General features: G+C 36.2%; 1 long non-coding RNA gene across 2 annotated transcripts; it reads left to right on the top strand.

Moving 5' to 3' along the window:
* The first annotated feature begins 6575 nt into the window (after positions 1–6575).
* LOC113334049 lies at positions 6576–8010 on the top strand. 2 transcript variants are annotated; one of them, XR_003352503.1, is made up of 3 exons: positions 6576–6853; positions 7090–7164; positions 7241–8010. It is a non-coding gene; the product is annotated as an uncharacterized LOC113334049 (long non-coding RNA). The 2 variants fall into 2 exon arrangements; XR_003352504.1 differs by having other exon boundaries at positions 7005–7164.
* The last annotated feature ends 9480 nt before the right edge of the window (positions 8011–17490 follow it).

Raw genomic sequence — 17490 nt, 5'->3', positions numbered from 1 at the left:
CTGCTGCTGCAGATTTCTCTACAACAATTCTCTCGACTCTGTAGCCTCCCCAATCACTCGATGCCCTTCTTCACTTCCCCAGAAGACTATTTATGCCCGACAGCCTCCAAATAATCAACAATAACTCCAAAATCTTCCGCAATCACTCTCTGCATTTTTTCGAGATATTATTCCCTTATATTTTTCTTCTCTCCATTCTCACGCCTCTGCTCGTGGTTTTCATACTCCAAACTTGTTGCCAACACGTACCGGATAGATTCAAACATTCTTTCACCTCATGCAACTCCCAAAAACATCTCAACCATCTCGTGGAGAAATAACAGACAACCCGGATATTTGTTTCCATTACGCGTCTTCTTTCTTGCTCGAAAATATTTCCAAACTCTTGTAATCAACTCAGAATATACTCCCACGACAAATATCCTCCAAATCAGCACGTATCTTCTAAGATAACACAAACAAAGTCTCCATATATCTTCAAACTCTGTTTTGTAAAATCCACGTACACATCCCATTGTTTCCCATATTAACGCACCCACCAATCCTGTTTAAGTGTAACAGGATATTTCCAAACAAATCTCAGAGAATCTTCACGACAAAATCTCTCAAATCACTGCCAGAATATCGAGTATCTCTCGATCATTTAACACTTTCCCTGTTTATCAAATCATGAGAAAGTCCTTCCTTTTTTACGTGCATGGAACATATACCTCCCTTGTTTAACTCTAAGTGTCTCAAATCTATCCAAACATGGAAACAAATCCGAGCAAATCTTTACAGACATCAATCTAAAATAATACGCAGGTGAGAGTTATACTTTCCCGCCAAAACTGTTCTTCCCTGTTTACATCAATCAGTGATTATCCAGCCAACTTAACTGATTCAGAGCACATTACCATCCCTGTTTAGGTTCTAGGAGCAAACCCATTTGATTTCAGCTATTTAGTCTCAACCAAACACCTCTAAAACTGAAACCCTAATTCTGTTGCCATTTTCCCGCCAAATTTCAAAGATTCAAAAGGTTGAAGATGACCTCCCCTTATCCAGTTCCGGTGTCCTTTTAGAAATAGGTGCTGAATAGTAAAGAAGGTGCCCCTTAGTAATTGAGGTGCCCCTTAACCAATAGTGAGAGTCCGAATAACACGTGTCCTCTGGGGTGTAAAAACCACATTTCGAGCAACTTTCTCCATAAGAGCTTATTTCCTTGAAAAGACTTAAAACAAGTTTATTAGAGAAATAATGAGTCCTAGCCAATGTATTTATGGATTAAAATGCGTCGCACTTTCTTGCTTATCAAATTCCCCCACACTTACATTTTGCTAGTCCTCGAGCAAAACAGAAATTGACCCGCTACATAGCTGGTCATATAATAAGAGAGATATAACCGCTACACAGCTGGTCATACCATTTTTTTTGACCCGCTACACAGCTGGTCATAATATAAATATATATATATATATATATATTTGTAGACCCGCTACACAGCTGGTCATAACACGCAAGAAAAGAGAAAAGACCCGCTACACAACTGGTCATATAATAAGATGGAGAGAGACCCGCTACACAGCTGGTCATATAAATATTTTTTTTTTATGATGAGAGAACAAAAGAAAAGACCCACTCCACAGTTGGTCATAATTTATTTTTTTTCGAGACCGAGACCCGCTACACAGTTGGTCATAATATGCAAGAAAATTCCTGAAACAGTAAAGTAAAAAGTTAAACACTCCCCACACTTAAACATTACATTGTCCTCAATGTAATTGAGTCATCCAATGCAAAACTTAAGATGGGAAATTCATAAAATGCAAAAAGTAAACGAAAATAAAATTATACCTACTGGAATATACAAAAAGGATCCCCATACACTAATAACCAGAAAATTTGGGGATCGATCCAAAATACAACATTTACTAACGACAGCTTCACAATTATGCTAAGAAAATATGGTGACATTGAAACTATCAAAAACCAAAATTTACCCCTAAACCAAGTTTTTACTGCACATGGAAGTGCGTAAAGAACAAAATATGGGGATTCTATTGAGACTGGGGAATTATCAATCAACTCATGCACTGTATCATGAATAGGCAAGTCCTTTGGATACTTAGATGCAAATTAATCCAACAACACTTTAGAAGCACACAATTCTAACCCTAAAATAAGCAACTTTTGGAAGTCCAGGGGTCTAGAAACAACCTCTAAGTCGGGTGAATGATCTTGTGAGGTAGATTCATCTATGGAATTAGGAAAATCATCCACACAATCATCCACAGGGTCATCTATATGTTCTGTTTGGAACAGAGAGTCACTACCAGATTCATCATCATCAGCAAATAATCTTTGACATTCAAGAACTCTCAATCTTTGTTCCAAACTAGGCGGTGTGTGTTTGTAATACTTCTCATATATCTCTAGAGGAGATTCTTCACTTACCTCATGTGGAGTAGAAAATCCATACCATTGCCTACGCATGTATTCAGCAAGCGTCATCTCAGATGAGGTTTCCTGATAATTTGGCTTTCTACGCATATATTCTGCCAGCGTCATCGTAGGTGACGTCTCCTCAGAATAAGTCATCATCCTCAAAATGTCCCTGAAAAGAAATACAAAAAGAAACGCATAAAAAGGAAAAATAAAATACTATACAAAATGAAAAATAAACCTAAAAAATTAATCTAAAAACAAATCCGCGTCGGCGGCGCCAAAATGAAGTAATTTTTGATGTGGTTGTTGTAGTAGTAAAGATTCGAACTCTAAGACTTGTTAAGATTAATTTTAAAGGAATAAAATAGAGAGTTACTGGGTCTAGGATTCGGCCAAACTCATATCAATAGGTTCAATTATTCATTCTCAAACAATTATCGCTCGACAAATAAAACAACATCGACTCTTATTCTTGCCAAGGTAGATTCTCCAAACATTAATTATAAATCGTAAGCATGGGACATCAAACATCTAAGCAAGCATGACCCATCTAATAAAATAATAACTAATTTTTTCAAATCATAATTCTATTTTAATTAAGTGCAAAAGTAAAATAGAAAATAAAAAAAATTCACCCAAGTATGAAGTCTGGCTTCCTCCGTCGACCCAGTGTTGAGGTTTAGCTCCACATGGTGAAAACACTCTCAAAATAATATTCCATTGCTCAAAAAGGTGTTTACAAGGAGAAAAGGTATAAAACAGGGCTTTTGTAATAGTTATAATTGTTACAGATACAACAATAAACTGTTACTGACGCTGTAGCTTCTACGACTGTCACTATGTGTCGCAACCGCTGTAGATATACGACCCACGGATAAGTGTCGTTGTCACTGTTGGAAAACGATTGTCTTTGCAAGTCTGTTCTTCGTTCTTCACTGTTTTCCTGCTGATGCTGCAGATTTCTCTGCAACAATTCTCTCGACTCTGTAGCCTCCCCAATCACTCGATGCCCTTCTTCACTGTCCGAGAAGACTGTTTATGCCCGACAACCTCCAAATAATCAACAATAACTCCAAAATCTTCCGCAATCACTCTCTGCATTTTTCCGAGATAATTATTCCCTTATATTTTTTTCTCTCCATTCTCACTCCTCTGCTCGTGGTTTTCATACTCCAAACTTGTTGCCAACACGTACCGGATAGATTCAAACATTCTTTCACCTCACGCAACTCCCAAAAACAGCTCAACCATCTCGTGGAGAAATAACAGACAACCCGAGATATTTGTTTCCATTACGCGTCTTCTTTCTTGCTCGAAAATCTTTCCAAACTCTTCTAATCAACTCAGAATATACTCCCACGACAAATATCCTCCAAATCAGCACGTATCTTCTAAGATAACACAAACAGAGTCTCCGTATATCTTCAAACTCTGTTTTGTAAAATCCACGTACACAGCCCATTGTTTCCCATATTAACGCACCCACCAATCCTGTTTAAGTGTAACAGGATATTTCCAAACAAATCTCAGAGAATCTTCACGACAAAATCTCTCAAATCACTGCCAGAATATCGAGTATCTCTCGAGCATTTAACACTTTCCCTGTTTATAAAATCATGAGAAAATCCTTCCTTTTTTATGTGCATGGAACATATACCTCCCTTGTTTAACTCTAACTGTCTCAAATCTATCCAAACACGGCAACAAATCCGAGCAAATCTCTACAGGCATCAATCTAAAATAAACGCATGTGAGAGTTATACTTTCCCGCCAAAACTGTTCTTCCCTGTTTACATCAATCCGTGATAATCAAGCCCAACTTAACTGATTCAGAGCACATTACCATCCCTGTTTAGGTTCTAGGAGCAAACCCATTTGATTTCAGCTATTTAGTCTCAACCAAACACCTCTAAAACTGAAACCCTAATTCTGTTGCCATTTTCCCGCCAAATTTCAAAGATTCAAAAGGTTGAAGATGACCTCCCCTTATCCAGTTCCGGTGTCCCTTTAGAAATAGGCGCTGAATAGTAAATAAGGTGCCCCTTAGTAATTGAGGTGCCCCTTAACCAATAGTGAGAGTCCGAATAACACGTGTCCCCTGGGGTGTAAAAACCACTTTTCGAGCAACTTTCTCCATAAGAGCTTATTTCCTTGAAAAGACTTAAAATAAGTTTATTAGAGAAATAATGAGTCCTAGCCAATGTATTTATGGGTTAAAATGCGTCGCACTTTCGTGCTTATCAGATGCTGAGTTGAACACGTTAATAATCACTAGAGTACTTGGAAGTGATGAAGATTTTGAGTAATGTTGAAGAACCAAGGAAATCAAGCATTTAGATGAGAAGCTACAACGTTTATTTATTTTGTAATCCATATGTATTGATAGTTTTGTCAGTAAAATTGACAAAGGGGGAGATTGTTAGAGCACTGCTCGGTCGAACTCGCAAGCGTTGCTATGTCAAGCTTGTTTGTCAAGTTTAGTTGTCAAAACTATAAGTCTTGATTTCTAGTCTACTTATAGATAAGTCTCGGATTAGGATAGTAAGTGTAGTTGAGCATTAGACTTCACAGCGTTCATCGATTGAAGACGAAGAACTACTAAGGGGAGTTGTGGAACTTCATCAACAAAAGGTATGTGGAGACTTGAACTCATCTATCACTCAAAAGTCTATCTACTTTATCTCCTATTTGAGACAACAGTCGTATAGATATATAGACTTCAATTATATACATTTGATATTTCGAGATGAATTTAACTCGCTTACATATTTCTCGAAATATGTATTGGTAAGCTTTCACTTTAACCAAGTTCATCTTATATTCTTGACGAAAGTCAAAAGATGATCATGTGAAAATCGGCTTGTAACATCTTACATGATTTGTGTGAGACAGTCATTTGATGTAGACTCGGAATGTTTCGTATTGATCATTCGATCACTTGAAAATTGCTTTGAAGCTAATAGTTTGTGCGAGACAACTATTGTCGTCTTCTAAGAATGTTTCAAATGATCGAAATGAGAGTTTAGAACAAATAACCATGATTGGATATAACACAGTACGCGTACTTGTATGCTAAACTGTTGCATGATATTCAAAGTCCGGGAACCATAATATGCATACCGATATGCGTACTCGCGTGAGTTTCAAGTTCCGGAAATTCAACTGAGTTTGGAAGGTATGCGTACCCGTTTGCATACTGGCGAACCCAAACTTAGTGCAGCCACTTAGGTATGTGTACCCGTTTGCATACTTGAGTAGGTTATGTTCTAAAATTGGTTTGTTCATGAACTAATACATCTTTCTTTATAATTAGGGACCTCAAATAGCCACATGGCACCTCCACAATTAATCTTGATTATAATGAAGCCACATCAGCCATAACTTTCCATGTCACCGACATCTTATTGGCCACACCAATAATCACCATTAAATGAGGCAGTTCCAGCATATATAAAAACCCGAGAAAAAGACATCCAAGGTCACTATATAAAAACCCCAAAAAAACCCTCTTATTGGCAACTTTCAGGGTCACTTTAAAAAAACCCGAAAAAAAAACATCCTTTAACAAATACAAGAACAATAGAATATACAAGATTTGTTTTTGATTACTCAAGAATATACAAGATTGGGTTACCAGCATTATGCATCCGTTCACCCGGATTGCAATACGAACATTGTGTATCCTAACAATCGGTATAATGTTTTGAGAGTAGCTATGCATATCTTAAACAAGAGGAGTAATAGGTCCCGCATAAAGAACCTAGCTATGCATATTTGATTGCATCTAGATGGGCCCGTTACATGGCTGAACAGATATTTCTTTGGAAGAATCCAAACAAAATACCCCATATTACTCACTCGTGAGATAATCAGATAACCACAAATCGTGTCTCTCTCTCTCGAAATGCAACGACCCGTCACAATCCATCAAAATACAGTCACAACCTCAAATCAGAACTACGAAAAGTCTTTCGGCTAAGTTCAAGGGTCGCATCTGTTGGGCCACGTCACAAACGATTTACATGTCGGTGCCATGCCACCCAACAATGTTATTAACGATTGAGACATATCTCTTTGTATTTTCTGATCAAAACGCCGTATTTGTTTGGAGACACCCTTCAGAAGGTACATCCGAAGCGAACCAAAAAAGGCTCTTCTCAAACGACATGTTTGTTCAGATGTATAAAAGATGTTAAATTTTGGTGCATGGATGGTTCAGAGAATGAGAGATTGGAGGAAGAGATCTGGGAGAGCACTTTGTATTAGAAGCATTTCATTTCTTACTTTAAATCCCTCAAGTTTCCAAATCCAAAGTAGCATTATTTTATGGCATCTCTGATCTTTTCTTCTCATCTCCATACAGCTCCATCAAGTTGTGAATGGATGTTCAAATTTTGCTACTTAATTTCCTTCTGCTTATGCAAAGGTAATGCTTCTTAGTGTTAAATGATCAGTAAGAAACTAATTTATTTGTCTTGCAGTACAATGACGAATTTGAACTAACAAATAACATTTATATCCATATGCTTTATTTATTTTTTTGGATCTACACCACAAATAATTTTATAAAAATAAAGGAACTACAAAGATCCCCAGCCTACAACAAGTCATTACGTGAAAAGTTCACAAAACTCTTGCTGTTTTGTGAAATAACAAATGCAGTGGAACTTTGGAGTTCATGTTGGAGACTACTATCTGATGAGCATTAACAAAATGGAAACAACAAACATCTGACAGGTAAAATTCACAATTATTTCTCATACAGTATAAGTTCGTTATTATTTTTATTCTTATCCTTATCAAAACTTGGCAGATGTTGGCGGACTAACAATATTGGGTGAAAAGAAACAATTTTCTGAAAAGATGGACGTGAGACTACTCTGACCGAATATACACAAATATATTAACATACACAAAATGACTAATTCAAAATAATTACTGTCAGTACTCATTGATTTTTGCAGGGGAATGTCTATGCAGGTCTTGCTGTTTAGTAATGCTTCCAACAAATCATTGACGGAATTGCTGGTGGTCCTGACACAACAAACGATAATTATACTTGCAACATCAGTATGTTTGAGAAAATTTTGTAGTCGTTACTCTGTGGGCTCAACAAATGCAACTCATTTCACATTAATTTTGAAATACCAGAAGTACAACAATTCAGTAAAAGGTTAGATCATAAATCTATATTTAAACGACGAATTTGCTACATGTCAAATTCTTTTTTAATTTCAATGAAGTCGATATGCTTTTGCTTTAAAACCTAATAGTTGTATAAGAGGTACTCCAATCAGACGAGAAATCGTGATAGAGAAGACGAGGCATCGAATGATCATATTTCTATATCAGAGGTGATAAAAAAAGTCAACAAAAACATCGATTCCGGATTTTGAACATTTTTTACATTACACATTAAACAAATATTACACTCCACAAGTTTACAATTGTAATGTGCATGCACCAAGACTTCGTATTTACGTGTACAACTACAATCATCCATGAAATTAGCCAAAAATGTGTGTACTACATGGCATGTGAGGAGTGTAACAAAAAAGTTATATTGAATAATTGAAAGAGCAAAATGCCAACCATGTGATGCATCAGTTAAAGCCTTCCCAAGATATAAGTACAACTTATATTGAAACAACTGGTGCGTATGCACCGGGTAAGGTGCTTGTTTATATAATAAGGAATGTAATCTTTTACAAACCGTGGCTATAATGTTCATGAATTGATTCGAGTTAATCAAAATCGATTTTGCTTCAATTGTGTCTTATATACTTCTATGAGAATATAAACAATTGAACAACTCTAGTACTAGTTGAGTCATTTGATCTAGTTATGGTTAAATGAACATGGTTGATATGAAAGTGTTCATATGGCTAACATCGGTTAACAGTTGTTGAGCCAACAAAGATGTACACATTTAGGTACGGTTACTCATATCTAAATGAAGTCACCTTTCATTCGTGTGTAACAAGCTAAGTTCGATCTAACGGTTGAAAGATATTAGCTTGAGTCTAATTAGGTTTTCGTTTAACGGTGAATATTGAATGCTTTGTTACCAAGGTAACATTGATTGCAAACCCTGATTTGAAGACTATATAAGGGAGAACTCTAGCAACTGGGAAACCTAATCCCCACACCTCCTATGTGATACTAGTTGCGACTAGAGTCGATTCTCCTTTAACCTTAGGTTTTTCCAAAACCCAGTTGGTTAACGACTTGAAGACTTCAGAGAAATTTTTTGATAGGGCAAAATCCGAAGGGGCCATGAGAAGCCTACATTTGTTCTTCCATTTTAGGCAGTTTCCAACAGATTTTAATTAAATTTTTAAACTCCCAAATTACCCTCCCAAACCAATTTTTTTTTAAATCTTGTTAATTAGTAATCCCCAGTAACTAACCTATCGATCAAAAAATAAAATAAGTAACAAATTTTATGGAAAGAAAAAGATATGATCTCGCATTTGGGGTTCAACTATAGTCCGGTCCGAAGTTAGCTTTGAGTAGGCTAGTGTCTGTAGTGGCTTAATACAGTGTGTATTCAATCTGGACTAGGTCCCGGAGTTTTTCTACATTTGCGGTTTCCTCGTTAACAAAACTTATGGTGTCTGTGTTATTTCTTTTTCGTATTATATTTTATATAATTGAAATAATACAAGTTGTGCGTTCGTGATCATCAATTGGAAATCCAACCTTTGGTTGTTGATTGATATTGATTGATCCTTGGACATTGGTCTTTGGTACCGTCCAAGTTATTCCTTGTATTTGATAAAGACTCGCTATTGATTTTAGCTGGAGTAAAAATCAAATCAAGAGAGAGATATTAACTCATTGAGATACTTTTATCTAGATTGAGTCTGACTGTCTAGTTGATTCTCTAGCAAAGTATTTCGGAGTTAGTCCATACAGATTGCTAAGCGAAATATTGGGTGGTGTTGTTAGACCCCCGCTTTTTCACCTTGGATCAGTATGAGATTGATTGGGGTTCAAATACTGTCCAGACCGAAGTTAGTTTGTAGTAGGCTAGTGTCTGTAGCGGCTTAATACAGTGTGTGTTCAATATGGACTAGGTCCCGTGGTTTTTTTGCATTTGCGGTTTCCTCGTTAACAAAACTTCTGGTGACTGTGTTATTTCTTTTTCGCATTATATGTTGTTATATAATTGAAAAATCATAGGTTGTGCGTTGAATCAATCAATTGGTAAATCCAACCTTTGGTTGTTGATTAAAATTGATTGATCCTCGAACATTGGTCTTTGGTACCGTTCAAGTTAATTTCTCTTGTATTCAATTAGACTCGCAGATTGCTATTTGCTTGAGTAAGTATTGAATTGAGAAATTGAGATATAACTCCTTGATATACTTTTCTTAAGATTGAGTCTGGCTGTCTAGTTGATTCTCTTGAAACTATGTTGGAGTTAGTCCATACAGATTGCTATGCGAAATATTGGGTGAGGTTGTTAGACCCCCACTTTTTCAATTGGTATCAGAACAAGAAAACACGTTTAAAGACCTTATAAGTATGTGTTTGTAGCGATCTGACTCTATGGACAAAAATTCTATCTCCATAAACGTACTACCAGTCTTCGATGGCTCAAACTACTTATGGTGGAAAATCGTTATGCGTGCTTTTCTTCAAGCTCGTGATTTTCAAACATGGGTACATGTTGTTAATGGCTATGATCCTCCGGTTAATACAGAATACGATGTATCTATACCTAGGGATATTGGTAGATATAGTCCAGAAGAAATCCTTGCTGTAAAGCAAAATTCTGACGGCTTAAATGCTATCATACATGCCATTACCCCAGATCTTCAGCACCATGTGACTACGTGCACAAAGTCTAAAGAAGCCTGGGATATCTTAGAAACCGTATTTGAAGGGAATACCTGTGAAAAATAAGCTAGGCTTCAAAACCTAAATTCTGATTGGGAAAACCTTCGTATAGCAGATGAAGATTCATTTGATGAGTTTAATCACAAAGTATCTGAAATTGTTAATGCATCCTTTGCATTGGGTAAGACTATTCTTGAAAAGGACATTGTGATGAAAATTCTCAGATCGCTGCCATCCAGATACGATTCTAAGAAGCATGCCATCGTTGAAGGAAATAACCTGGATACGCTTTCCAGAAATACTCTTGTCGGAAAGCTTAAAATTTTCGATCTTGAATTTTGTAAAAGAGAAAAACGTCACTTGTTAAGCAATCATATTGCTTCGTCTGATAAAAAATCTCGACGTCCTAAATTAATTGATACAAGGGATGATAATTGCTTTAATTCAAATTTGTTACTGTTTATACAACAACTTAAGAAAACTCTTAGACAGAATAAAAGAAAGTCTCAAAAGAAAGCCTAGTCAGTCAGAAAAAGGGATAGAAAAGTTCAGAAAAACTATGATTATGAAGCTTGTTCTAAGTGTTATAGAAGTATCCATAATACTTCCAAAAGTTCTAATGAGAAGTTAAGTGAATTAACAAAAGCATGGATGGCTACTTTTGACTACTGTCCTGAGGATGATATCTGTGAAAGTTCTCTTAACCTCTTTGCTGATAATCACACATGTCCTCCTAACAGTTCTGATTATTCCATGATGCACAATCTTACTTCTCCGGAAATGTTTCAACTGGAAAAGGAAATTTTGATTAAGAAGATTGAAGATCTGGAATGTCAACTGTTTAATTTAAGACAGGAAGTTGCCATCACTAATAAGACACATCGAACTTCTTCGATTAATTCTGTTAAGCACTATCAGCAAATTACTCTTGATTATATGTCGTTCTCAAATCACTCTGAAAAGAATGATGTGGAGAACTACAAGGTCTTACCAAATAGTTTGGTCTCCTAGTGTGAAAATCAGGATCATCGTGAAATTGTATGCACTAAAGATCAAGAATATTTCTCTTATGTTAAACCTTGTTTTCAGAAGATGAAAAGGAAATCCCCAATGAAATCCTTTACCTCTTTCAAAAAGGATTTCCAAATCCTGTCATAGCTTGAAAAAATCAACAAAAAAGGTATTCAAAACTGTGCTAAAAAGGGGGAAGAATGATGTGCATAACTCTTCTTTCCTAAAGGCAAAACAGAAACAAGGAATGACGAATACTTCATCCCCTCGTAAGAAATCTTCCAGTCATGTTGTGGATTAGAGAAATTACATTATGCAATTCTGCTTAAGATGATTATTGTTTGTCTCTCTTGGGCAAGAATCATAATCTTGAAGAGGGTTGTGATGAAATATCTTTGTTATTTCTCTAGTTCTGTTTCTTTTGTTGCTTTTAACTCTTTTTAGTCAAGAACCGTTTTTGTACGTAAGGTTTTGCCTGTAAAGACCTTTTCTTGGGGATAACCAAATTCTGTTAGGGTTTTGGTCAAAGGTCTTTTTGGAAATTTAATCCCCTATATTCAATCCTTCTTAAAAATGAATATTTATCCTTGATGAGAGCATTTCTTTTTTATTTTATCATGTCCTCATCAAGTCTTTCTAGCAAAGAGAGTGATGTCTGGACTATTGTCTTTCCCTCTAAGAAGGTTCGTTTTGATTCTTCTGATAGTGAGATGTGCTCCAACAAGCGTGACTCCTCTCCTGATGGGGATACCTCGATCTCTCATTTTGATAAGCTCTGTTTAACCATGAATCTGTCTTGGAACAAGTTCGTGCCCTGAAGGTTGAACTTGAATCCTCTTCCAAAAGACGTGAAGAAAAGATGGATAATCTTGAATCCAGGATTGATCTAATCGAGGACGAGCTTGATGAATATAGGGAATACGAGAGGAGTATTCAAAGTAAGTGAAATGTTCTCTAAGAGTCGTTTTGATTTTGTCTAGGAAATCTTCTTATGAGAATTTTATTCTTTTGCTTTTAAGAAGAATAACTAGAGTTTGGAATAGCCTTTATTGTGATTACACACAGCTATGTCCAACGATTTTCATCTTCAATGTTTTTAGATTTATTTATTTAAATTCTAAAGTTTTTTTAGAAGATGATTTTTGCAATATTAATCTTTATGATTTTATATATTGCAATTTGTTATGGGATATGTGTGTTTGCGTCCGTGAACTATGATTGTCCCATACGTGGTCAAAAGTTAAGTCTGTCGTATGTCGATATGCAAGTATTAATAAAAGATTAAATGAACTTTTGACAAACAAAAGTTAAGCATTTTATGTCAATATTGATGGAAGAAAGGATGAGCTTTTGTTTACAAAGATTAAGTCTATTACATGTCATTGTGCAAATAGTGATGAAATATAGAATGAATTTTTGTTTATTCCGCAATATTGATCTTCCCTGATCCATATTTCTTATGTATATACTGTGCGGCTCCGTAAGTTCTTTTGTGTTGAGCATTTCCTACTAAATTAATGGGTTCTCTTGTGGTTAATTTAATTGAATAATTCGGATACAAATTCATGTTTCATGTGATTTGTAATGTCCAAAGAAATCCTTCTTTTCTTTTGAAAGTAAGGTCGCTCTCGTTGTTCTTCCGGGAATGACGTTTTATAGGGGAGAGTTCTTAATTGAACTTGTGCTTAATTGCCAAATCTTTGCGGGGAGTGTGGCTGTGGAATATTATAGGGCTTATCTTGTATCTTCATAAACTCCTTGATGAATGCATTTATTTTCGGCTATATGATTGCATCTAAAAAGTTGATATGTGCTTTATTTTGGTCATGAAGTGTCTCTATAGAAATTTCATTAGGATCCCGCTAATTTTCGTACCTTTGCCAATTTTATTGACAAAAAGGGGGAGAATTAATGTGTAGTTCACACTACAAGTACATATGGTTTTCGGATCATTATGTAAGGGGGAGTGGTTTTCATGTGAGATGAAGTATTGAATAAGGGGGAGCGATACATATCACCATAGTATGGTTGTCGAAGTTGTGATACAATTGAACTTTGATGCTGTGTAATAATACTATGACACTGTGTAACAATGATTGAGAGCTTTTGTTTTCTCATTGTTATGGCTACGGATATTCAACAACGATGATGCTGATTTAATATCTTTGGAATCATTGGAGTACCTGGAAGTGACGAATATTTCGAGTAATGTTGAAGAACCAAGTAGATCATGCATGTGGAAGAGAAGCTGCAAAGTTTATTTATTTTGTATTCCATATGTATTGATAGTTTTGTCACTAAAATTGACAAAGGGGGAGATTGTTAGAGCACTGTTCGGTCGAACTCGCAAGTGTTTCTATCTCAAGATTGTTTGTCAAGTTTAGTTGCCAAAACTATAAGTCTTGATTTCTAGTCTACTTATAGCTAAGTCTCATACTAGGATAAAAAGTGTAGTTGAGATCTAGACTCCACGGAGTTACTCATGCAAAGATGAAGAACTACTCAAGGAACTGGTGGAACTTCATCAACTAAAAGGTATGTGGAGACTTGAACTTATCTATCTCTCAAAAGTTTATCTACTCTATCTCCTATCTCGAGACAAAAGTCGTATTGCTATATAGACTTCGATTATACACATTTGCTATTTCGAGCCGAATCTATATCGCTTATCTATTTCTCGAAATATGTGTTGGTAAGCTTTTACTTTTGCCAAGTTTATCTTTACAAGTGATGAAAGTCATATTGATTATTTCAATACCTTGAAAATTTCTTTGATGAAAAATAGTGTGTGAATAACCTCTATTGAACATCCTTTAAGAATGTTTCAATGATTGAAATGAGAGTTTAGAATATATAACCTTGAATGGATATAAACATTGTATGTGAACTCATACTTGTGTAAGTCCAAAATCCTTGAACTAAAGTATGCGTACTTTATTGTTCAGGATGTCCGGAAGCTAAGTCCGCGTACCCGTACGCGTACTTCCGGAAGTTCACATCCCGTGAATTTCTGCTGGAGTTTGTGAACTGAAAACAAACTCAATCCGGGTACTTAAGTATGCGTACCGGTATGCATACTTGAGTGGGTTATTTTCTGAAAACGGTTTATTCATGAACTAAAACTTATATAAACTAAGGAATGCATATTTACAAATTGTGGCTATAACGTTCATGAATCGATTCGAGTGAATCAAATTCGTTTTTGTTTCGATTGTGTCTTATATACTTCTATGAGATCTAAGCAATTAAAAAACTCTCTAACTAGTTCTTATGAGTCATTTGAACTAGTTATGGTGAAGATGAATAAGGTTGACATGAAAGTGCTCATATGGCTAACCATTGGTTAACTACTGTTGAACCAACTAGGTGTAAACGTTCAGGTACGGTTACACAAACCTAAATGAACGTGCATTTCATTTGTGTATAACAAGCTAAGATTCGATCTAACGGTTGAAAGATATTAGCTTGAATCTAATCATCTTTTCATCTATCGGTGAATATTGAATGTTTTGTTACCAAGGTAGCATTGATTGCAAACCCTGATTTGAAGACTATATAAAGGAGAACTCTAGCAACTGGGAAACCTAATCCTCACACCTCCTGTGTGATACTAGTTGTATAAGATAGAGTCGATTCTCCTTTAACCTTAGGTTTCTATCGAGACCCTGTAGGTTAACAACTTGAAGACTTCGTTGGGATTGTGAAGCCAGACCCAACTATTTTCTCTGTAGTTGCGTGATCTGATCTTAGTGTTTCTATCGTATTGAGTACGATTGTAAAATTGGCTCGAGATTAATTTCTCCGATAGGAAAGATAGAAAAGTAGTCACAAACATCTTCGTTTCATCGTTTGTGATTCCACAATATCTTGTTTCGCTAGTCGATTAAGATTATTGTGAGGTGCTTGATATTTTTAGGTTGTTCTTCGGGAATATAAGACCGATATATCAATTGGTTTCTGTTCACCTTGATTTATCAAAAGACGGAACAAAACTTGTAGGTATTTCTGTGGGAGACAGATTTATCTATTCAACAGACTTTTCTGTGTGATACAAATTTGTTTATTAAAGTATTCGACTTTGGGTCGTAGCAACTCTTAGTTGTGTATGAGATCAGCTAAGGGAATCAAGTACGTAGTATCCTACTGGGATTAGAGACGTAAGGAGCGAAACTGTACCTTAGATCAGTGTGAGATTGATTGGGGTTCAACTACAGTCCAGACCGAAGTTAGTTTGTAGTAGGATAGTGTCTACAACGGCTTAATACAGTGTGTGTTCAATCTGGACTAGGACCCGGGGTTTTTCTGTATTTTCGGTTTCCTCATTAACAAAACTTCTGGTGTCTGTATTATTTCTTTTCCGCATTATATTATATAATTGAAATATCACAGGTTGTGCTTTGAATCGATCAATTGGTAAATCCAACCTTTGGTTGTTGATTGAAATTGATTGATCCTTGAACATTGGTCTTTGGTAGCGTTCAAGTTAATTTCTCTTGTATTCAATTAGACTCGCAGATTGCTATTTGCTTGAGTAAGTATTGAATTGAGAAATTGAGATATAACTCCTTGATATACTTTTCTTAAGATTGAGTCTGACTGTCTAGTTGATTCTCTTGAAATTATATTAGAGTTATTCCATACAGATTGCTAAGAAAAATATTGGGTGAGGTTGTTAGACCCCCACTTTTCCACCTATCTTCACCTATCTTCACCTACCTGAGATTAGAAAATTCAGCTATAAATAGGTCCTCTATTTATCCAAGCTAACACAACTTTCTCATAAAACTCTCAGAGCAATTATTCTTCAAACCCTAAAATTCTCTGATCTCCCTCTTCACCTGCTTCACTCCCTAAGACCAGCCCTGATAGACGCATTTATGTGTCTAGTTTTTCCTTAATGTTTCGTATTGTTAGTGCTCGTTTTTGTCCTTATTATGGTCTTTTGTGTGTTTGTAGTTAATTTTTTGGAAATAAATATTGTTGGAAAATTCGGCTCGAAAAGTTGCTCGGTGCACCCCCGGAGGACATTTGCTATACGAACCCTCACTTTGGATAAGGGGTAACCTAATTACGAAGGGGCACCCCATTTCTAGGCAGCTGCTAATCGCACCCCAGGACTGGATAAGGGGCACTCATCTTCTACAATTTGAATTTTTGTTTTGGCGGGAAACTGATTTCTCACCTGCAACATATTCTGCTTCGAATTTGGAGGAGCTGCAGTGAGACTCAATGGTTGAATTTGCACGGGAAGAGTTGATTGATCTTAACAGGCCTGGTAACGAGTTTGGAATCGATTAAAATTGGATGTAATGTCCGTTGGAAGGAAACAGAGGTTCACGGGAAAAATATTACACGGGATTTTCTGGATTTCGTTTGGAGAGCTTCTGGTGAGATTTAATCGTTGGATTTAGTTGGATTTGGCTTTATGGAGTTAAACAGGACTGGTAAGGTCCTTAGAATCAACCAGATATGGCTAGATGATTGGAGTTTAATCCAAAACAGGGAGAGAGTATTCACGGATACAAATACTCGAGAGTTAACTCTATCTGGCGTGTTTACAGCGTGTCCCACCTCTTCTGAGACATGTTTTCAATAACATGGAGTGTGCTGAGCTGCAAAAGATGCGTGAGAATCAAAAACAGAGAAGAAAAAGGGAATTTTTCTTCGTGTGATGACAGTGGAGAATAACGAATTAAAGAGAGAATATTCTGCATTAAACAAGGAGATTTGGAGGCTGTCGAGTATAAATAAGATGATGGGATGCCAGAGAGAGGAGGATGGAGAGTTAGGGGAAGAAAATAGAGGAGTTCGATCAAGTTGCAGAGTTGTTTCTGCTGCTGCATAAACCCTAGAAGACGAAGAACATAAGACCCACAGAGAGCAGTCGTTTATGTTACAGTGAATGCGACAAAAGAAGGCAGACTTATTTGCTACAGATTTTGCGACACAGAAACGAGGGTCTTAGAGCAACAGTATCCGAGACACATACTATGGGTCGTTCTGGTTTGTAACAAATATAATTGTTACAAACCCGATGTTAATTGTTGTTCCTCCCTTTTCATCCTTGTAAGCACCTTTTTGAGCAATGAAAAATTCCTTTGAGTGTGTTTTCACCATGAGAAGCTAAACCCCATCACTGGGACAACGGGGGAAGCAACTTTTCATGATTGTGGTAAATGAATTAATTCTTTTATTGACTTTTTGCAT

This window comes from Papaver somniferum, chromosome 1 (assembly GCF_003573695.1).
Source record: "Papaver somniferum cultivar HN1 chromosome 1, ASM357369v1, whole genome shotgun sequence".
In the NCBI taxonomy this organism is placed as follows: Eukaryota; Viridiplantae; Streptophyta; class Magnoliopsida; order Ranunculales; family Papaveraceae; genus Papaver; species Papaver somniferum.
Note: the sequence above shows the minus strand (reverse complement) of the source record. Positions and strands in the feature narration are given on the sequence as shown.